The 24077-nt window shown below is 37.3% G+C and overlaps 1 protein-coding gene across 32 annotated transcripts in view; it reads right to left on the bottom strand.

Annotated features, from left to right (window-relative positions):
- Positions 1-24077, bottom strand: part of KHDRBS2 (KH RNA binding domain containing, signal transduction associated 2) — a 403209-nt gene that overhangs the window by 269998 nt on the left and 109134 nt on the right. The window lies entirely within an intron of this gene.

Raw genomic sequence — 24077 nt, forward strand, 5'->3', positions numbered from 1 at the left:
GAAAAGAAAGAAACAGGGAAACACTCCCTAGAAATTTGCTACTGATTTTTAAAATTCCTTCAGTAACCACAATGAAAGAAAACAAAACAGGTCATAGGGCTTACCATAGTGCACAAATTTAACCCTGTCCACTTCCATCTTTGTGTCCTCAACTGTCCATCAAGGGGATTACTATTTCTCGAATATCACTAGTTTTCTACATTTGGTGTAAAAATTTATCATACTAGAACAAAGCATGCAGGTGACAATAATGTGTGGAAGATTAATAGAGATGACAGGCTGCCATCCTTAGGGGGAAGAAAACTGCTGTTGCACAGTCTGTCTTTTGCTGAAAGCTAATGGGAAAATTTTCTGCTTGTACGTGAAGAAATAAAGCATAGGTACTCCTTAAAAGCACACACTGCCCAAGAAAATGCTGGGTAACACTACTGCTTCCACATTTATCTTTAAACAAAGCAACAGAAATTGGAGCACTGCTCTAGATGAGACTGCCTCCGCCTCCGTCTCAGGAGAGCTTTCAGATTCAGCTGGGGATGGTCTGAGGACTGTCTGTGGGGGAAAGCCAGCAAGAAGAGTGGCCAACAGCAGACCAGGAAAGTGACAGAAGCACAGAGTGACAAGAGTAACATCTCTCATGGCAGAGTTCTTTTCTATGTAGTGATGCACTGAAGGGGGGCTAGAGTACTGAGTGCTTTCCAAAAGCCCTCTTTTAGTCTTTACATTATGTGCATTAAGACGATGCATGCTTTTTTCTTCTAAAAAGCCCTTCCTTATAAGTATTTGAGTGAGTTTCCCCATACCAGTGCAGAACCCTGGTAGTACTGGGTATAGCCTGGCTAAGGGACCCTTTTCTCCAGAGGTGATTAAGAGAAAAGGTTATCATTGACTTATTAGAGTAAAGCCAGTTTGTAGAACTGCTGAATGCAGCCAAAGCTCTACACTGAAAACTAATGAAATAGAGCAATCCTAAATACATCAGTTATTGATCCTGTAACAATTAATCATGCATTCAATTATTACTTCTTCCTGGACTTGTACCTTCTGAGCCCACAGGGACTGGAGCATTGCTCAGGGCTGGGCACAGGAACCAGCACAGCCCACAGAGCCTGCCAGCTCCAGGTTTGGCAACAAAGACACTGTCTGCTCTGAGGAGACAGAAGGAGCACTGTGCAGTGGCAGGGGATGGGCAACTGCCCACTCAAACAACCCTGAATGTTAGCTTTATTTCTGCATTAAACCACAGAGTCCTCTGGGGAGGAATCTGAAAGACGCAGTTAGGAAAAAATGCATCAGTATGACCACAGCATTATCCACAGCAGTGATCATCCATGGACTTAGAAGGCAATCCATGGACCACCTCTATCCTTCATCCTCAATTCTTTCTCTCATCTGAAAGCAACCAAATTATTCTGGGGCCATGGAAGTACTACTTGTGGGTACCTTGCCCACCTGCTGTGTCCCACAGTGCCAGATACCTCAAAATCCTCGCTGTGAAATGGATGTGAAACGAAGTGGCCCCAGTGCAACTCCTCATCTCTCCTCTCTTTTTGCTTTTTACCTTAAATCCCAGAGAATAGGTGAACTGTGGAAGTAAGTTCCTTGGACATAGGAACTCCAAGATGACAGTGACGGGAATTGTTAAGACCTCATGGGATAACTTGGTGAAGTGCAGACTTAGCTGGTGTAGGTCTGGATCTAGTCCAAATTGTATGCAATGCCACAATGTAAAAACGGGACCATGTAGAAACAGAAAAAAATCTCTATGTCACAGCATGCTGGATAGGCTTACAGACTCTGGGCCCTGTCATCTGAGACTGAAATTTGTGATGCTATTTTCCAGAGGATAAAGGCCATTACATTTCTGTTTAGAGGTTTCTCCTCCTTTTGAGAAGTGAATGGATTCATACTTGATAGGTGTTGAAATTATTATCCCTCTTTTTCTTCAAGCTAAAAACCAATTGCCTTCTAAGTACTTAGGAAAGTCCAATATGTTAACTGCTGAGAAGGTCATTGCAATTTAAATACCTAAAGAATAAAGAACTGATGCTTAAATGGCTAACCTTTTTTAAGCGATTTCTTAAATTGCCTAAAAGTTATCTGGTCACTAGAAGTGCAGGGAAATAGGAAAAAACATACCAAGTTGTACAAGAAGGAATTAATGAATGCAGCAATTTACAACATAAGTACTATGTTTCTGGGTTCACCTAGAGCAGGATGGACAAAGGAAAAGCCTCCTTTAGACACCAAAGGACTTTACACCTGTCAGTTTTCTAGGATTATTCTAAGAAACTGAAAAACATTACTAGTCCTTTCTGAAGTAATTTTTTATTTTTTTTAAAGGGCCTTAATGCTTATATTAAGTTGCATAGATGAATTTGTTAACATGGAACCAGTGGCACAGATTCTGGTTTGAAAGATCTCTAATTTATGGGCATGAAGTAGAGCTATGTAAATAATCTGCAATGAGTATTTAATTTTCTGAATATTGACCTTTGCTTTTTTCTCCCAAAGTACCTAGCAGCAGATTCTTTGATGTCAATGCCTTTTACATGTGATCAGCCAGTGCGCTGAATTTAGTAGTGTTTATTGACCAGAACTTTATTGGACTTTCTTGAGCGGATGAGTGTTTTAGGCACAAGGAATTAGGAAAAGTGGACTATCAAGGGTATTTCTGGATGTGATTCTTCTAGCAAAATGTGATTGTTCAAATACTGAGGCAGTTCCCAGAAAAGGGATGAATAAAGATGACTTACTAACTCACCCTGTGCCTGTTCCACTGGTACTGGTGTGGGCTGTGTAAATTTTCTTCACAGTGTAAGGTATTTTGGCAATGTTCTGGATGGCACTGGAAACAGCTGGCAGCACTGAGATGTTTTTGCTATTGCTGAGCAGTGAGCCAAGGCCTTTTCTGCTCCTCACCCAAGCACACCAGCAAGGGGGCTGGGAGTTGGAAGGGATACAACCCTACCGGGACAGCTCATCCCAACTGACCCAAGAGACATTCCACACCGTATGGCATCATGTTCAGCATATAAAGCTGGGGGAAGAAGAAAAAAGGGAGGTATGGATGCTAAATCTGAACCACAGTGCCTGTACAAATTACAGGCCGCATAGCTCCTCAGGCTGCCTGAGAAAGCAGCCTGGGAAAAATATGAGAAGGAATTAAAACAATTCTCAGGGACACTAAACAGCCTTGCAGGTGTTGTTTTGCAGTCTTGTTTCCTCTTGCAGGAGAAAGCCAGGGGGGTGATGAGCCCCCCTGACCAATGATGGTGATGTAGCACTTTGTTAACCAATAAGAGTTTCCTGTCTGTACTTTCCACGTATCTGTCTATAAGACAGGCCTGAAGCAATAAACCAGGGAATTCTCGTGTTGAAACTCCCTTGAGAGTTCATGTCATTCTTTATAGCCGTTCCCAATCGGAACAACAGGGAGGGACATGTGAAATGATGATTTTCATCTTCAAAAAATGGTGTGGTTTGGAAGAGACCTTAAAGACCATCTAATTCCAAGCCCCCTGCTATGGGGGAGACACCTCCCAGTAGACCAGGTTACTCAAAGCCCCATCCAACTTGGCTTTGAATACTTCCAGGGATGAGGAATCCATGACTTCTCTGGGCAACTCATTCCATGGCCTTACCACCCTCACTGTAAAGAATTTCTTCCTAACATGCAAGCTAAAACTACTCTCTTTCAGTTTAAAGCTGTTATTCCATGTCCTATCACTACATGTTCCCAAAGTCCCTCTCTAGCTTTCTTCAAAGATAATCCTTACATGTAGATAGAGCCCTGCTTTCCTAGGGAAGGCTGAGCACCTGGGAAGCGTCCATGGCAAGTGGTAAATGAATTCCTTAGTTTATTTTGCTTGAATGTGTGGCTTTTGCTTTATGTACTGAACCGTCTTCATCTCAACCCATGGGTTTTCTCATTTTTACCCTACCAATTCTGTCCCTCCATCCCAAGAGTCAGGGAGTTGAGTGGCTGGGTGGTGCTGAGCTGCCAGCTGGGGTTAAACCACAAAACTTTGTAAATAAATATCCAGCTGGTTTTTCCCCAACATTCACAAACCCCTATTTCTCATATGCCACACCTTTTTTTTTTTTTTTCTTAATGAATTCAAATTTGACTTGAAGATGTAATATGAAACATTACAGAAAATGCAAGGGAAAAAAAATAATAAGCACAGAATTGCAATGGGCAGGTCAGTGAACCTGTTGGATGACTTGTGGGATGGAAGGGGATGACGCTGACCTGGCAGATTTACATTGGAAGAAAATCAGTGAGCAGATGCAAAACAAAGAACAGGATCTTCTGACCTAAGCACATCAGTTGTTTGAGAGGACAAATTTTTCAGTGTTATCTCTTTATCATAATACATTTCAAACTGCCAGAAAAGAGGGTGAGGAGAACAGGCCTGAATCTTTCCTATGACCTTACACCATGGTTGCACAGATGTGGCACCTAAGACCATTTCCAATATAAATATTGGATTTCATGGCATGCAAGTTTTTCTTGGACATCTGTATATCTATACATCTCAGTATACATGAAAAGGCATTAAAAATCTCTTTCACAACCTCTGTCTTAAAGGGAACGGCAAAAATCAGTAAAGACAATTACTCACATGAATACCCCAACATACTTAAAGAATATTTTTATCCATACAACTCAGACTCAAAAGACAGTAGAATACCTGATGCATGCTTGAGGAGAGGAATTGTTAAAAACTAAGGCAAGCAGAAAAACGTTTAATTCACAAGAATGGTTTATCAGCCACACTCCCAAGCGTCATGAATATTTTCCTGACTACAGGCACCAGGATATTGCTAGTGCTTCATAGTTATTCTATGTAGGCAAAAATAAATTAATTAAGCATTCTGTAATAGCTCAGAAGTTTCTCAAATGAGTGTGTGGCCAGGAACCAGTAAATGCCTCCTGTCTATTGAGAAACAGAAGCTGAAAATATAGAAGAGCTACTCTGTGAGACAGGCCCAAGTGAGAAGACGCTTCTAACAGGGCTTTGATGTTTATTTGTATAAACTGGTTTTGTGGGATGGTGCCTAATATCTACTGAATTCCATAACTTTAAGCCATCTTCTGCCACTTCACATTTCCAGGATTTCCAGAATTCCCCAGTGGGATTTTTATGGCATTCTTGACTGTTCAGGAGCCTGCAGGCATATATCCATCTGACTTTTTCTTCCTCACCAAAGAGGAAGTGCCACTGTACCTCTTTTCCTGAGAAATAATTTCTTGGAGGAAAATCTGTATTCTCATGTGGAATACTAAGCTTTAAAAGGCAATTTCCTCAATGAAAGTGCAAACTCTGTGAACTATGCAGAGCCATGTTTTTTTGCATGTGCTTTGGAAGATGCCCCCTGGTCCCTGGACAGGACAGGTGGCAGAGCAATGACGCAGCAGCTGCCGCCAATCCCCGCTGGGTATTGGTAATGTGAACAGCGTGTGCATGTGAAAAAAACACTGAGCTGTGCTACTTAACACTGGCCATGTTATCCACAGCACCCTTTCACAGCATTTGCCATGGAAATCAAGACGGACAGCTTGTGAGAACTTGGCAGCAGGCCTCCTCTTCTGAGCCCCAGGCTGCCAAAGCCCGGCGATTAGAGAAGAGAAAAGGGCTTTCAAGCACAACAAGAAAGGATGCAGCAAGTAAGATAACTGCTGTGTACACAGTAGCAATGCTGGTGGCCTGAAATGAATACTGCTGAATAGTTGGCAAAATGTCTAGAAGACTGAGAATTTCAGTCTAGCAGCAAAACTGGGGATTGAAAACACTGAAAAACTGCAAAAACAGATATTAAAGCAATTGTGTTTAAACATCCAGACACAATGAAACCGGAATTCAGGGTATGTATCAGAGGTACAAGAAGAATTTAGAAATTTCTAACAATTATATGAAACAGAGGGACATCCATTTAAGGGTAACTGGGAGACAAATAAAACCTAGCCAGAAGTAATTAAAAATAATTTAAGAAATTAGCAGTAGTCACAGAAGTACAACCCCTTCAATTTTGATAAAATACTTGGTCCACAATCCTAGCCATACGCCAAAAACCAATAATAGAGACAAGACAGGCAAGCAAAACAAGACTTAGAACATGGAACATGCCAGAACACACCAGTGGATATGAGAAGTTTAACAAACATGAAAGGTGTGAGAAAAGTGTGTGGGATGTGAAGGTCAAAGTTCACAGTACAGGGCATATGAGATATCCTCAGGCACTTTAAATGGCACTAGACACTCATGTTTAAGCAAATCAGCACTCAACACTGACCAGAGAATAATTCAGCTTGCCTTAAGACAGATGTCTGTATTTTGCCACTTGAAGAGATAATTGCACCCTAATGACAGCGCTCATCAATTCCCAACCCATTCCAACAAGGGTTTATGCACTTTGTTTCCATACAGCCAACTACACTTACACATCTGAATCAGGAGCTGCATTTATGCACAGCAGGAATTTAGATGAGATAGCCAAAACTTTGGTCAATGGCAGTGCAGAAGATGGACTGCAAAAGTGAAAGTAGAGCAGTACCCTGATAAAAAAAAACCCCAATTTCCAAGGCTTGCATGACCTTGGCAGGTAGAAGGTTGATTATCTTTTCCCAAATTACACATTATTCAATCTCTAACAGACAGTATTCTTTTTCTTGGATTACATCCACATACACTTACTAGCTTCATTAGATTTTTCTAGAAGTCTGTGTTTTCTGATGTACCGTGACAGAAATAACACTATGTCCATATTAATTAAATGATTACTTTTTACTGTGGCTAAATATGTTGCTCATGATACTTAATTTAAAGTTTATCATGGAAAAATGGTATTATTAAAAATATGATTATATTCTATATTCAGAAACATTTTTCCTTTCAAAGTTCACAAGAAAATTTAAAAGAAAGTTTTATGTCGTTATGCAGAATGAAGGTACTGCAACCTACATGTTCTCTAAGAAAGTATCACTTTATATTTCAACATTCTTTTTATATTACATTGCAAAAGCACTTGATGATGTCATTATTACAAGAGCTAACTGACAAGTTATTCCTATCTGTGTAAAAACTAAACTGAAATGCGGTATTTAGTTTTTATGGGCTGATCACCTAAACCAATAGTCGGCCAGAAAACATGTATTTATGAAATGTTTAAAAAGAACACTGGAATCACTTTTGAAATTATATTCATATTCAAAGGATTTTGGAACAACAGAACAACCAAGGTCGGTAAGGTAATTAAAAATGGAGTTATAAAAGTAATTTTCATTGTAGAAAACAGTCAAAAGTTTAAAAATATATAATAAGCTAATGATATATAATTATGTAATAAATGTATTTTGAGATTAATTATGTTCTTTTGCACAGGATCATAATTAATGAGAGCCAAGTAGCCTATTTTTTATTTCTTAATAAAAATTTAGAAAACTATAACCAGTAATCTAGTACTTAGGAACTGTTATTTTTAACTAGGGACTACTGTTCTTAATCATCTTGGCAACAATGCTCTTAAATGTCTGACTAAGGTAACAAAAAAGTTACTTTTTTTTTTTTACATAACACTTGTCTTTCTCAGGCTCAATAAAAAAGTTCTCTGCAACGATGACACTATAGCCTGTCAAAAATTAATCCCACTCAAATCTGTTAATGAGATCTTGATATGCATATTAATACATTAAAAACTATGGTAAAGGGAAAAGAATGGGAAGATCCGGAAATACTAATAATAATTAGGTAAGAATCATGTGCAAAACTGAAAACTATATTACTAGTTTTTTTCTGACATAAAATCTGAGACAATAGAGATTTCCTACACTGGTATCTTTTTTTTTCCTACTGAACCTTTTCCAAAGTCACTGCAGAAGGTACCTGACCATATCAGGACTTTATTAATATGGGTTCAAATTCAAAGCCAAGCTTTACGATGTCACTATTTATTAGGACAGACATAAACATTCAGGCTGGGTGTTGCACACAGAGATATCTTTATGCATTCCCAAACTAAATCTGCATTTCTATCACAGAATAACAGAATAGTTTGGGTTGGAAGGGACCTTCAATATCTTCTAGCTCTGTCATTGGGCATGGACATCTTCTGTTAGACCAGGTTCCTCAAAGCCCAAAGCCCTATTCAGTTTGGCTTTGAACACCTCCAGGGATGGGACACCCCAAACTTCTCTGGGCAACCAGAGCCTCACCACCCTCACCATGAAAAATGTCTTAATAAACCCCAGTCAACACCTACCCTTTTTTGGTTTAAATACACTGTCCCTGGTACAGTCACTACAGGCACAGGTAAAAAGGATTTCAGTGTCTGATTTGTAAGCTCCTTTTAGATGAAGAAAAAACACAGCACAATCAGACCTCCTCAGAACGCTCTCTTCCCCAGGCTGAGCCGCTCCTGCTCTCTCAGTCTGTCTCCATAGGAGAGGTGACCCAGCTCTCTGACCTGGTCTGGAGCCACTCTAACAAGTCCACATGTTTTGTATGCTGGGAAGCCCAGAGCTGGACACAGTAACCCAGATGGGGTCTGATGAGAGTGGAGACAGGAGCAAAATTCCCTCCCCTGCCCTGCTGGCCATGCTGCTCTTCATGCAGCCCAGGATGTGGTTGTTTTTCTGGACTGCAAGTGCATATTGCTAGCTCATGTCCAAGTTTCCATCTATTTCACTATGCTCCACAGTGATTCATAACCACTACTAGCTTAAAGAACCAGTTTGAGGTCATTCTTATGAAAATGTGGTGCTGCACACAGTGAAATAGCATTCACAGCACCTGATTTCAGGCATGCAAATGAGAACACTGATCACTCCTGGGCTAGCCAGCCGTTCCAACAGCCTCACCTCAAGGATGGCAGAAGGCAGCAGTAAGTTCTCCTGTGGTGATGTGAATAGCAGTGCATGGAAAAGGTGAAGTTTCCCCTGCTTTTATGTCTGAGTTTACAGAAACTTCAGAGATATGCATGCTGCTTGCAGAATTTAGCATATCCATGACATGCCCACAGCAGGGACTGTGCAGGTACAAAAAGAACAATCCAGCTAAAGGCTTAGAGATTGTCTGGATTAAATAAAACAACACTTCTGAACTGAGAATAAAGTAATAAACAAGACAGAAATAAAATTCTACCTTTAAAAAAAACCCTCAACAATAAAAAAGACCAACAAAAAACAAAACACAAACACATGTAAAAAACTACAAGCAGGTCAACGTTCCAACTAATGACTTCAGCAACTCAGTCACCAAAGACATCCAAAAAAAAGTATAAAAGAATAAGCAATGTAGAATTATCACTTTATATGCAGTCTCAGCATTTTTAGTTTTATCCCCTGAGATGCCAAAAGGCAACAGAATAATTGCTAACATTTCCATTCACTCAGATACACTAGTCCAGAAGCACATCTTAATGAGACTCAATATCCAGAAGCATCTTCTCAATGACACTCAACTGTGGCCAATTCAATATATAAAGAATGACTTCTCCATAAATTAAAATGAGAGCACACATCACAAATCACAAAATTAAAGGAACAAACTATCATAAATAAGTCATGTTATATGGAAGAGATTCCAGTTTTTCATGTCCCATTATATTTGAGTCTTAATGCAATGATGCTTCCTTTTAGTCTATAAACCCTTCTCTTTAACTTACAGAAAATGAAAGACATAAATCAAACTCAAGATAGGAAAAGTCATTAGATTGGTACCACCTCTTATAGCTTTTTTGCAATTCTTATCTAAAAAGACTCTTTGATTTCCTTTCTGGTATCTGGAATATCTTATAATATTTGCCTACAGTACTCCCCCCAAACTTTCACCCCCTAAATAAAATGTATTCCAAAGACACAAAAGAGTTGTGCTTTTTTGTTTTTTTTCTTTCTAATGACATTTCTTCATACAATGAAACAAGAAATCTTTGCACAAATATCTTAGCTAAAATTAATTAGGCATACTGAATGGAGACACATAACATATGCTTCTGTGCTAGCCAATGTATTATGAAGAGTTATTTGATACTGTATTTCATGGTATACAGTGATAACTTATGTGTGAGAGAAACAAAGTCTCTCCTCAATCACACTAGCTTTTTCAATTATCCAAGAATATAATTTGCTTCTCTTTCTCCTCTCAGTTTTATAAACCAATGAATTTCCAGAGCCAGGAAATGACACTAGATGAATTAGTAATTCATTGTAGTACGACATCTCCTAGATTTCACTGCTGAACCACTTTCTACAAATAGTATAAAACAAAATGTGAACATTTGGCCTTATTGCTATATAATAAGAGCAAAATTTATACTTGTGACATGGAGAAGCCCAGTTTGGAAACTAAAGTCCATAGAACAAATAACATGGTCTATGATCTAGCATAAGCCCTTTCTCACCAAAGCCCATGTGAAAAAAGTAATTTAATTTACATAGGAAGCTTCTTTGCTGCATTTTTTGTGCTACACATGTAAAATCCTTTCATGCATTTTTAATTATAGACTATTCCTTTCATTAACATTATTCAACATATTTGAAATGTATTTCTGTACATGTATTAGGTCAAAATTCCATATAGTCCTAATGCTGAATAACATCTTTTTTGCTATACTTGAAGTACTTTTGGAACCTTTTATAAACTATTCTAGAAATCCATAGTACTGATATACTTCAGTCAAATGAATGTACCATCTTCATTTAATAATGAACTTGCATTAAAATTATTTTATCAGATTATGTATCTATGTATCATCATAATGCATATTGTATATTTTGAGACTAAGCAGAAAAGCAAATGGTAAACCCTAAAGAAAAAAAACATAGCAGTTACTGTATGTGAACCTCATTAAAAAACTCCAAATTTTGTAAGTTCAGACACTACTTTTTGTTTTGTTTTGTTTTGTTTAGAAAACAATAATGTTTCTCTGCTGATGTTACAAGAAAGACAAGAGAGCAGGTGGTAGAAAAGAGACAGAACCAAAGACACACATTTCAAATACAGGAATTGTAAAATATGGGGACTCATATCACAGTCATGGACTCACAGAATGGCTTGGAAGGGATTTTAAAGATCATATAGTTCCTACCCCTCTGCCATGGTCAGGGGTGTCAGGTTGCTCAGAGCCTCATCCAAAAGGGCACTGAACTCTTCCAGGGGTGGGACATCCACAACATCCCCAGGGAATCTGTTCATGCCTCACCACCCTCACAGTAAAGAATTTCTTCTTAATATCTAATCTAAACCCATCCTCTTTCAGTCTGGAGTCATTATCCCTTTACTGCCACTATGAGCTCTTGCAAATGAATCATCTCTCTCCATCTTTGTTGCAGGATCCCTTCAGCTACTGGAAAGCTGCAATTAGGTCCTCATCACAATTTATCCAGTGTCTGGATCATGAAGGGGACAGAAGAAAAAATAATTCAAGGTTTAATATCACATCTTTTTTTTTAACACACACTTTTCAGCGTCATGATTGAACCTTCTACTTAAAAGTAGTTGAAGCAAAAGCTTCCTATATCTAACTGGGTACTGATTGCAAAAGATTCATTTCTGTAGAGCATGTTTTAGCAATTGAAGCTAAATCTTCAAAAGAACAAACTAAAATATTAATTCTGTTTGCAACAGTTGACGCCCAGGGTTTGACCTTGAAATAATAAAACAGAATGAATAATTTATTGTCAAACTATTCAAGAGTACACATTTGCTACATCGCTTTTAGGAAATGCGAAACATTAATTTCGGACTTACATATGTACCTTTGGATCAAGTCTCTTAACAGCTAGAAACTCAATATAACCAGTGTTACACTAGAGTTGAAAGTTATATAGAAGGCTAATTATATTTTTAATTAAGGGAGTACGACTTGCTGGACATTCCCTATACCCTCTCATTCTGTAAACTGATCCCTGGAGAAAGATTAACAACATAATACAAAAAAAATATTATTTTGCTTTTTCTCTCGTGACAGATAAAAAGCATTTGGTAACAGACTTTTTTAACATAAGAGATGAAGCAGAACCTGCAGCTGGAGAGAGAAACAGAATTGTTTTTATTTATTTTTCTTCCGCACTTCATAAAAATTACTCTTAAGTGAACTCTTTTGAGTTTATGGACAGACATCCCCTAAATCATTCATCTGTTGCAGCACCAAAGAACAAACATACAGTGCAGCCATTGACTTTCACAGCAGGGTTTGCAAGCACAGGAAAGGAAGATTTGCCTGTAAGGCCAAAATTCAGCAAAGCATTTGCACATTTGTAAACTAAAAACATCCCAGCTGTGTTTCTATGTATTCTAAACACAGTTTATGAGATCAGGGTCCAGTAAGTGCCAGGGTTACTACTAATGATCTGGTTTCAAAGAAATTTCTCAGAGACTGTGAAAGGAAGAAGATGACAGGAGGCAGGGATTAGGGTAAGGCTTTGTCTTAATTTTAATCAGTAAGTGCTACTCTTCTTGTCTCCTCCACAAACTCTGCAAAAATAAAAATGCAGAATTTAAATTAAATATTATTAATTTTATTGTTTAATATTATTTATATTATTTACATTTATTTATTATATTAATATATTTCATTATTTATTATTAAATTAAATATTAAAATTTAAATGAAATAAAATTCTATTTCATATTATAAATAGACTTGATCTGATTTAAACCAATGGAATATCTAAGTTCACATATAGATACAATATTGTATCAGTAAAAAAAATGGCAAAAGAGCCTGAAAGCCTTGAGCACCTCCACAGATGTCCTTAGGTATGGGATATACTCCTTATGGACAATAGCTCATTCATCTAAACTCACAAAACTCTGAATTTAGTGCATTAACATGCTGCATTTATAAGATTTATAATTATCCACAAATTAATTCTCTGTAGATACCTCTAAATTAGATGGAAAAGAGCTGTTATCCTTTACTGTAGGGTAATTAAGAGAAATAAAGGCAAAGTCACACAGTGGTGGGAACTTAAAAGAAAACTTTATAGTCCAGACTCCAAGTGCCAGCTCCAAATTGGATTGAATTCATGTTCACCTCCAATCAAAATAACAGAAACTACAAAAATTATGAAAAAGTAGAGAATATCACTTGCAATGCTAATATTATACTTTTTGATTTCTCTGCATACTCAAAACATAACTGTCAGAGCTGCACATATGCCTTACTTTAGCTACGTTTCATAGAACAGAAACATACCTCACACTCAAGCATACTTGGAAAGAAGCCAGTCAGAGAATACTTCTCTGTCAGACAAGTTTTTTTCACAGAAGATGAAAGGAAGATGGGGTGTTTTTTCTTGTAATAAATGGCTATAAACTCAAATTAAATCTGTACAGATTTCCTTAATGCTGTTATTGAGAAGCCACAAATTATTGTGGATTGCATAACAACTGTACTGCGATGAAGTTATATCTCTGAAGTTATGCTGATGTTGGGTAGATAAATGAAAAAGGAATGCTACATTACAACAGTAATCAATCTGAAAAATGATCCAGAGACTAATCAATGCCTCTGAATAAGAGAACATTAATCCCTGATGGAGATATTACAAAGTAAATAATATCTAACTTAGCTATCTAAATTCCACTCACCATCTTCTTCCATTATGTTTCTCGTGGAATTGAATTTCAGGGGACTCCAAAGAGTTGTTGCTCCAAGTCTGGTTTTTTTTTTTTTCATTATTCTATTTAATTGTGTGCACTGTAATTTAATTTACTGTAGTGCTGCCTCTATTGTGGCAATGCAAAATACCTTGTAAAAGCAGCCCATTAAAGTATATTAAAAGTATTTATCATGATCCTCAAGAGTACGCATAACATTATGCATGGAAAACTGGGATTTCATGTAATTGCTACAAATAATTCAAAGCAGCTCTTTCTGTGTTTATCTATATGTAAAACAGGAAGAACAATAATCATAAAACTAAACTCAGCAAGATCAAACCTGGTCTTTATAAAGCTGCATGTAGATAAATAAAATCTTTGGAATATAAGTCACTGCTCTGAAAAAGTATAGACGGGAAAAAACATCAATATAAAAACCTATTCAGTCCCCTGAACTGCTGTAAGCAATTGAGTTAATTTACTTTAATTTCCTTGCCTTTTTTTTTTTTTTATCTTCCCATCTCTCACATATGATTGCACTGCTTTTTTTTTTTTTCCCATGTTTATTTTTTTTTTTAAGAAAAGTTATTGCCTGTTCCACAGGCAGGGACATTAGTGCCAGGACTCACCCTGACAATGCCATTCAGGACTGCAAATGGCATGTGCAGGAGAAGGGGATCTCCCATTTGGGGGCATGGTCACACAACCAAACCTCTTGGGAGATGAGAGGCACAGGAGTGCCCCAGCAGACAATGGCAGCTACAGGACACTGTCAACAAGCACCAACTGGTTCCCAATGCAATACAAGAGAGCTGAAACCCAGAAGAGTTTGGCACAGGTCTAGATGTGAAACTCAGACTTCTGTGTGTCAAATTGGCACCACTGCAGGCACAAGGGAGATTGCAGCTGAGTCACTTGGCAGCTTGTTTCTAATGCATAATACATGTGTACATAGCTTTGTTTATTTTGCTGAGATATTTAGAAAATCTTCCAATAGTCCACAAACAAAAAATCTAAACTTTAAAGCTTTCAGGTAAAAAAATTACTAAACATTTACAAGTTGACAAAACAGAAAGCATGTTAACTTTTTCTTTGCTAAAGGCTATCTTTACCCTTCCCATATTGCTCTCTTGCCACCTCTCTGCCTTGCCTTCTTCAAAGTTTCATGGTCTTGCACTACCTTCAACTCAGAAAGAATAAAGCTGAAGCGCTACCTCGATGTTTTGCCCTTTGGAAGCAACCTAATTTTGTAGAAAGAAAAGAATGTGTGCCATCTTTTTAAACACAGCAGTGTAAGTCTTACAAATGCCCTGTCAGAACTACAAAATATTTAAGTCTGTTTTAACATTACATTCAAGGGAGGCGATAAAGACTTTTAATATCACCACTGTGCTACATCAGTAATAAAACAGCATCTGCTTGAGGTCTGATGTAATTCTTCTGTGAGGACAATGCAGTTTTCTTAACTATCAGACCCAGAGTATGAAATATTTAACACAGCTAAATTGCCCTCTTGGCTATTCTGTTTTGAAAATGTCATCACTAATTACATGGAAGCATCATATCACTACACGAATTGTGCTAGTAGGAAATACTTGCATTTCTATATCTTGTTAAATCCCTACAACCACTCTAAATCCCTACAACATTGCTCTTCAGACTGGAAGCTCTAGTCTAAAAATTAATAAGTGAACTATAGGAGATTACATTTGAATTTCATTTGCTTACTCAGCTAAATATTGAGTGATTTTTTCCTTGTACTGGTCATTGGCAAAACTGACACTGGGTTCAGCAGTACAAGAAATGCAGTTCTGAGAATCTGAAAGTGTTAGAGAAGATCTTATGGACCTCCTTAAACATCAAAATAGAGTATTCCAACAATTTTTCAAATTTTATTTAAATTACAAACATTTAAAGTTCTCAAATGAGTGTCCCATTTTCCTGGTTGTTTGAACCTGCCTTGGCACAGATCTATGAACTTTAATCTTTCATCAGTAATTAATTCAAGTCTAAGGAAGGAAGATACTATCATCTCAATTTTTATGCCAATTTAAATTTTCAAATTTAAAATAAAACCTTGTGTTTCAATATTCTATGTGTATGAAGAAATGTAAGTCTTTTTTTTATTTAATACCAAACAAATTCATTAAAACAATAATATCAAAAAGATCAGAGACTTCAATTTGGTTTCTTTTAATAAGGACACAGACTTTCACAAATAGTCTGCTATTTCTAGCCTTTTTTCAAGAAATCACAGACAAGTTACAGAATCAATGAGGCAGACTGTTTCCAATATTTACAGCCTTTATAGTCCAAAATAGTTTATAGTCCAAAATTTGTCTCTGAGAGACAAAAAAGACATGAAGGGGTTTTTTTTTTCATTTGTTCAATTTAGGATTTTTCTCTCCTGGGGAATATTTACTGAGCAAAACGCCACCAGAGCAATCTTCACCAAGGTCTTTTCTGTTACCCTTGCCTCAGGGAGACGCTGGATAAGAAGCGGTCAGGAGATAAATGTGATGCTCCTGTGACCCAGCAATTCCTGATGGATAATTCTTGACTGATTATAGTCCAGATCTTGCACCACTGAAAACAAACTCCAATACTGAGGAATAACATCTACTTTGTGCAACAGCCTATGTCCCTCTGCAGAAACTTACACAGTGTGCACGAGTGTCTAATTACACAAAAATAAGCTGCAGTAAATTGGGCTCTAGCTATAATATGAGAATGCTGTAAAAGTCTGCTGACACAAACTCACAAGTACTATTTTTTACAAAAGTGCAACTGAAAAAAATTCCAGCTGCAATGAGGGGAGGAACAAGTTTCTTACTGAGAAACACAAATGACTTCTCTAAAGAGGCAAAAAAAAGTCCCGTTCACATACTCTGGCAGTGCCCAGGCAGGAAATGCAGAGAAGAACTGGAACCTGACTGGAGAAGTCAAGAGAGTGCCCCAGTGCCCAGCCTTCAGACCTAAATTCGGAAGTGCAGGTCAGAGCTTACAGGCAGCACAAACCACAAGCCACATTTCTAGAGAAAAGACTTTTCTACAACTTGAGAGACTCAAACAAAGTGGAAGTCACTGTTGCAGAGACAAGGAGCCACACTGCCTCATGTATGGGCAGAAGCAGTGATTGGGTGGGTTCTGATACAGCTATCTTTTTCCAATATAGATATGCTTTTCCAAACCAAAGAATGGTTTGGTACTGATGCTTTGTCTTTACATGCTGCATGAAACTCAGCAGAAAAAGAAAAAGGTGGTATATCGTCCCCATTTAGGACATGGAATGCTCTGGAGGTTTATTCCAGTATTACTGGAGAAGGCAGTGGGTTTTACATCAAAGTGAAAGGAACACTATTGACTAATTTGGTGATAACAGCAAAGTAATTTTACTTGAGCTATATTCTTCTTAAAATGTAAGTGATGTCAACCCAATTTAAAATGCAAGTCCTACCAATGTGTAGAAACATTGAGAAAATGAGTTACAAATAGATCTTGAGATTTTTGGAAGTGACTGTGCATCTTTTGGGGATAGAAGAATTGAACATTAAATAGCATGGGAATTTAAAATGGTTGAGACAGATATCCCTAGTCACTGTGTAGGAAAAACCAGAAGGAACTGGCTAATACAGAGAGACTTAATGCTCAGCCATGAATTGGAGCAATCTATCTCACACACACATCTTTCTTTCTCTCTCCACTTATACATACAGATAACAAAGCTTTCAAAAAGCTTACCTTAAGCCTAGCCCCTCTAAGCAAGGTCAGAGCGGCTACCCACCCAGTCAAAAAAAGCAGACCTAAGTCCTTAACCCAAAAAGAATTGGGTAAAAGGTTGTTTTCTCAGCAGCAAGGTGGACTGTGTGCTTAAATCCATTCTAAAATTCAGAGAGGGATGTCAGAGAAAACACTGTAAATCTTTGACATAAATATAACAAACCATCTTTGTAAGGAAAAATCTATACTGCAAAGAAACAAGTGAAATGGAAACAAATGGATTTCCAAAATTTTATAGCACAAACTGACAAAGCCAGGGACTTTTGTGCTGCAGATCATTTGAAAGTGAATAAATTGAAGGAAAAGAGGGAATTGCTCTTTCTAGACAGGTTCCAAACCCAAAGTTACTGGGAGATGCCTGTTAACACAGATGAGCTTTATGATATATATGGAATTATCTATCACAAACCATCTCCTGGATTAGGTATGCAGATAGGATCATATGAATATCAGGAAGGGAAGAATTTATCCCAGTGGGGCTAGTTAACCATTTTGGCTCAATGGCCTCATATTTTAGAGCTTGATTCCACTTCAGCCAGCAAGCCAGACAAAAAGGTAACTAATGGAACCTGCAAAAACTATTAAACAGAAGATGCTCCTCTCTGCCAGGGATGTGGTGCTAAAATGATCTTGGGAAAGACAACAGGACTATCGTCTTTCCCAAGATCATGCATAACACCACATCACTGGCAGACAGGCAAGAGGCATAAAAACCAAAATATGCAGAGATATGACAAGAAAATAAGAGGTTTATGACTCCCCATCTAGAAAGACTCTCACTGAATAAACATATTCTTTTTGTGCCAGAGGGAGGATAAATGACTGAAAGCACTCAGTTTACTGTGATGTCAAAAGGTAACATTTAGGTAAAAGGACGCAGCTGAGAAGCAGAAAAGACAGCTTGTTTTTTTCTAGGTGTTGCACTCAGGGCAACATGCAGTTTTATGAAAAAAAGAGATGGAACAACCTTCTGGAAACAAGCTGATTTGCACAGATCTGTGGAGCTGGTGAAACATAAGGGGCAGACAGTGCGCTGATGTAAGACCCCTAAGAGAAGCAATGGAAAAAGCATTTTTCATTAATGTCTCATCCTCTGACTTAGCACAAATTGATTCTATAGGCAACTGTAAGTTTAGATGGAAAAACATTTTCAAGAAAAAGAAAGAAGAAAGTCAAAGACATGAAAAGTATGCACTGAGAAGGTGGTGCATGAAAGCTTCCCAAGGACTGGCATGCCCTGGAGACTACTGGTGCTGGTGAATGAGCGCACATTTGTGTCCATGTGGGTCTGGAACTCGGCCTGTATCCAAGATGACTGCTCCATGCAGATGAAGACTGTGGTATCACATATGCCTCTCATGAAATAAAGGATCATCTGACAGGCTTTATGAACACTTACCATTGACCTGCCACTAATGCCCTCTATTTTTTGAGTATATAGTTAGAGCTGTCTTCCCAAATGTTGCTCTAACCAGGTAATCTTGAGACTGCAGTTCAGATGGGAGACTCAATGAGGGGGATAGCTTATGAGAATAATTATCTGCCTTTAGTGAAAACCTAAACAATTTCAATACTTAAAAGATTCAGTACAAGTTTATAGAATAACAGCTATTCTAAGAAATATTGCTTGTGATCTGTATCTACCCCTGCTGCCCCTTCCTGTCAGGGGAAGAAAAGGATTTACAACTCACTAGGGATGAGACACACAGGTATTTTCCAAGAAACTGGGGTGGTTGAGCAGCTGGAAGTTACTAGAGTACAAGTAACACTGGAGGAAATAGTGATAAAGATGATCTCTTCTTTCAATCTGTGCCTGCCAACAGATTTATGTTGTCTCTGCATAAGGAGAAAGTATTTTATTTAGAATATTTTTTTCAAGTAAAAACCTAGCTCTAGAGTGTGAAAGCCTTTGGCAGCTTTTGACATGCTCACTTAAAGGAAAAACTGAGAGAATGCAGATTACAGTAGGATTTAAAGAGTTAACATCCCTTTACAAATAATCGTAGAAGATTTCAGTTTCAAAATATGTTTTTGTTTGTTTCCTTTTCCTGGCACTTTTCTTCGTTGCTGGTTGTTTGTTATGGTCCTTATAGCCCCACAGCAGTTCATATCAGGAAGCTGGAGCTACAAAAACCTGTTGCAGCAGAAGCAGTATCCTGTTGTAACTTTTGCTCACATCTTGAAGGCAAGCTGAGAGCCCATTCCTGCTCTTGCTCATAAACCTGTTTGTGGGGTGAAATGGCTGTAAGCTGTAAGGAACAGTGTCTGTAGCAATAAAAAGTCCTTACAACTTTTAAACACAAAAAAAGGAAAACCCAACAGAAAAAGACAAAATGGGCGAGCACCAATTAGTGATTTAAAACTGCTATTGATGCTCCTAGCTGTGAGCTAGTTTTCTAAATTAAATGCCACACATTGCTCTATCTTGGCCTTAGAGATTCCCCAGCTGAAGATGATAAAGGAGTACTTCAAGGGAAGAGAAAAACCTTGCCTAAGAAACTAACATTCCAGAGATTTTGCATAAAGTCCAAATCAAAATTCCCAGCAGGTTGGAATTAAACCTAAAGGTTATCTTTTAAAAAACTAAAATGGAGTTTTTATAGGAATTCACAAATTTCTATCTTCAACTATAAGAGCTGAAACTCCTGGCAACACACTGAGGCAAACTACCATTGCCATAAGCCAGCGCAAGAAACCTTACCGGCACAGGTAGGGTGGCACCAGTGTAAAATTTGGTGCAATGGACCTCTAGGTGATTTTTGGTTAGTTTTGTGGGGTTTTTTAAACTTTCTAAAGTCTTTTGTAACTTCTTGTTCTTCTAGAGAATGCTGCCACTCTCACTTGGAAAAAAATATTGCATATTTAGTTATACTGCATGACCTTAAACATTTTGACAGCCAGTGGCACTCAAAAGCTTTTAAAACTCTGGACACTAAAGACAGCACCTTTGATCTCACATTTCAGTGAAGCAATAGCACTGGGAAAGAATATAATGCAACAAAATCCTATAGACAAAACTTGCAACTTTTTGTCTTCCCTTTTGGGATATCTGAGCCATTAATTTATAACTTCTTTTAAAAAACAAATGAAGTCAAGAGAACCCTATCAGTGAGCTAACTCTCCACTATTAGGACACTACAACCATGGTAGTCATGACCTAATGGAAAAAAACAAACATAAAAGCTATTGGGCATTATTTGAATTACATACAGACTTAATCCTGTAAGGTATTGAAACATTTCTTTAAAGGTTGCAGGACTGACCTCACAGCACTTAGAATTTGCAGGGAAGAGACCAGTTCACCCTGCAACTAGCCCATGTTTTCAAAATCTTTTTTAAGGTGTTCACATAACACAGCTGTTAAAAACCACCCTAAAGACAACATGCTAATAATTGCATCTCAGTAGTTTCTCTGTGTGCTGATCTCAGATATTTTTAGTTGCAAACACATTTTTAACACTTGGTATTTCTTATAAAGAAAAGGTAATGAAACAAATTCTGTTTAACATGAAGATCTGCTGTCCAGTGACAGTGGACCTTCTTTAGAAAGCAGTTAATCCACAGATTAATGAAAATCACCTAGCTGGACTGCAATTATCTCCTCTTTCCTTATGAACTAGTTTTAACCAAAAAATGAAACTTGAAGAAGGCAGAAGTTAAAAGTTCTCAGTAGCTGACTAAACACTGAGTCACAGAGAAGTGGTTTATGTGGTTTTATAAAGCAGCACTGCAAGTTTGTTCTCCAATTTTCCATGTTTTGTAGGAAGACAACATGAATCTTTAATAACAAAATCCTTTCAATAGCCAGGAAAAAAGACATAAGTAAGTAGACGTTTAAGTGATGAGAGAAATGGGTAATAAACAGATAGTGTACAAAATAGGAAATGGTGTTGACAGGATTTCTCTTTGTTAGAAAGTTTTGAACTGGAATAGCAATTATACATTAGTATGCAGAAGATTTAATGCACACACTTTGACTTAAGTTTTCCTTCATGTGTGTCTGGCAGCTCATGTGCTACTGTAAAAATTGATGTTTTAGCTTCTTTTAATCTAATATATAACCTTGTTATCAGGACACTAATTTCAAAATCCTGTTGTATGTAAGTAAAATGTTGTTCAAAAATATGTCTAGAGCAAAGACAATGTGACCCCCTTTAGTTTAAATAACTGATCATTCTTCTGGAAGTCTTGCAGGTGATGAACAATGAGTTTTCAGGAAAAGATTTGCAAGTTTAAAGTTTTTAATTTTTTAACAAAATGAAAAGTAACACAAATTCTTTCTTTGTCTAACACTTAATAAATTATTAAAGCAAAATTGAAACATTGTATTGTTCTTAGGTTATTCTGCTCTTCCAAACAGACTCCTTTGGGTCATTTTTAAAATAAAAATGTTCTTAAAAAAAATTAAAAGACTAAAAATTTTACTGATGCCATTATACTTGGGCATCTCTTCAGTAACTTCTAACACAACTTTCTGTGGCATACATCAGCTCTGTGGTATTTTGTGCACAATTGGAGCTGTTCATAATACACGTTTTTTAGGTAGGTTGCATTTCCTTTTCAAATTAATCTGTCCTGTTCCCACACTGTAGGCACAGCAGATACTCAGAAATCTCAAGTCACTGTTAACAAGTGTTCCCTGTTGCTCTGGAAGGAAACAGCCTGAAGTCTTTAGTCTCTAAAATTTACCCACAGGTTTCTTTAAAGAAGATAAAGAAATTCTGAAGAACAGACACACCTCCATTGATAAAATCCACTTCCCAGACATGGAAACTGCCCCTATGTGATGATCAAAATCACTCACTCTAGCCAGGGCAGCTCACTCTTGAGCCAGAACTTCCAGAATGACTACTGTCATTTTGGCACTAAAAAACCTCAAATCAGCAGCTCAGTTCTTTTGGAAGATTTAACTATCTATGGATATAGGGCATAAATGTAATTAGCACTTTTCAGCAGAAATTCTGTTTCTGCTTCTCTGATGCAACTCAGCATCCAGCTTCACCAGACTGGAGAGGGAAGGCACATGTGCCCACAGTCTGTCTGGGGACTGCCATAGCTCATGGCATAATATAGGCAGCTTTAAGGAAATTCTAGTTTCTAGAGAGAAATTACTTCGATTTTTCTTGAATACTTCGGCAAAACAAAGATCTATCAGCAAATATACATAAACTGATTTCTTTTATGGTTCAGAAAACCCACAAAAGGCCTCCAGACTTTGGTAATTTGTATTTAAATCAGTAAAAAAGTACTGCATAAATGATACTACTGCAATTGTCTTTTGACAAGAAAACTGTTCTAACCAGAGCAAGTTGTATTTTCCTTAGCAATGTAGCAATTCACACCATTATTTATGCTACATGTCAAACATATTTTCTTTACATTTTACCAGTATCTCAACCTATAATAGCCTCTCTGAAATGCTAATTGCAACTATTACCCATCCCATGATCATTCTCACACTCTTTTGCTAGGAACTGCTAACAGTAATGTACAAGGATCAGGAAATTCCTACCTCTCACTGTAATTGCACAGGGATTTTGGTTTCTTTAGAGTCAGTAATGTCTAAATTGGATTAAGATAAATTGCTTATGAGCCTTTCTCTACAGAAATTGCTTTCATGACTGCTATATTTAATGCCAGTTTACCTTAAAACTTCATTTTTTTTTACACCAGTCTTATATGAATGAGTTTCCAGTAAGCTCACACTCAATTTCAGATTATTCTTAAGGACTAAAAACCTTTTGAATAGGAACAGAAAATACCCCAAATTTTGCTGACATACTCCTGAGTGAATGTAGCACCTGTCGTGCTGGCACTGTTCATTATGATCAGATGAAAATCAAATTATTTGATCAGAGGAATGACCACTATCAAAATCATAAGTCTTAGCCTGTCTATTAATGTGTTTAAACACCTTTTCACTCCCCTGCCTGGGCAATTGATGCTCTGAGCAATAATAATCTGAGTGGGTGGCGGAGAATGAAGTGAGTGGGCATCAGATGTAGTACTGATGCAAATTACTGCTACTTAGCAGCACACACATTCTCTCATTCAGGGAAATACTTATGGCTACAGATGTCAGATGTAAGTAATTTAAATATTTTACCTGGAAATAAAAGCAGTAGTGTATTCAACATTTATTATCTTATAATTGTAACTGAAGTGTCACTAAATGTCTGACTAAAATGTAATAAAGAAAACTCTGAAAAATTAAAATACAATCTGTGTGCCTAATTTGTCTGGTTTGTGGGTTTATTTTTTTAGTATTGCATTTTCAGACTTCAGACCTCTTAATGTCTATGTGATTGCTGATACACATTACCAAGACCAAATAATGACTACAAAAAAAATCCTGATTGGTCTTTCCTTTATTTTGGCATATTACTGTTTTAATAATTTTAGCTACTGAGACTAATGACAGGGGTGACAGAAAGGAAATGCACAACATTACTAGAGGCTATATACAGTTTAAATATAGTGAAATTAGCAGTCATTATTTCTCAGTTGACCATAATACTGCTGTTCTACAGACTCTAGAAGAAGACATCACAATGCAATCAGTACTTGTCCTTTGGCTCAAATATATGTGAAAGCTTCCTTTCTTGTCTTGGTTTTAGCTGAGATAGGATTAATTTTCTTCCTAGTAAATGTTACCTTGTTGTGATTTGATTTAGTATGAGAATAATATTG

Source organism: Cyanistes caeruleus, chromosome 2 (genome assembly GCF_971803275.1).
Source record: "Cyanistes caeruleus chromosome 2, bCyaCae1.hap1.1, whole genome shotgun sequence".
Taxonomy (NCBI): Eukaryota; Metazoa; Chordata; class Aves; order Passeriformes; family Paridae; genus Cyanistes; species Cyanistes caeruleus.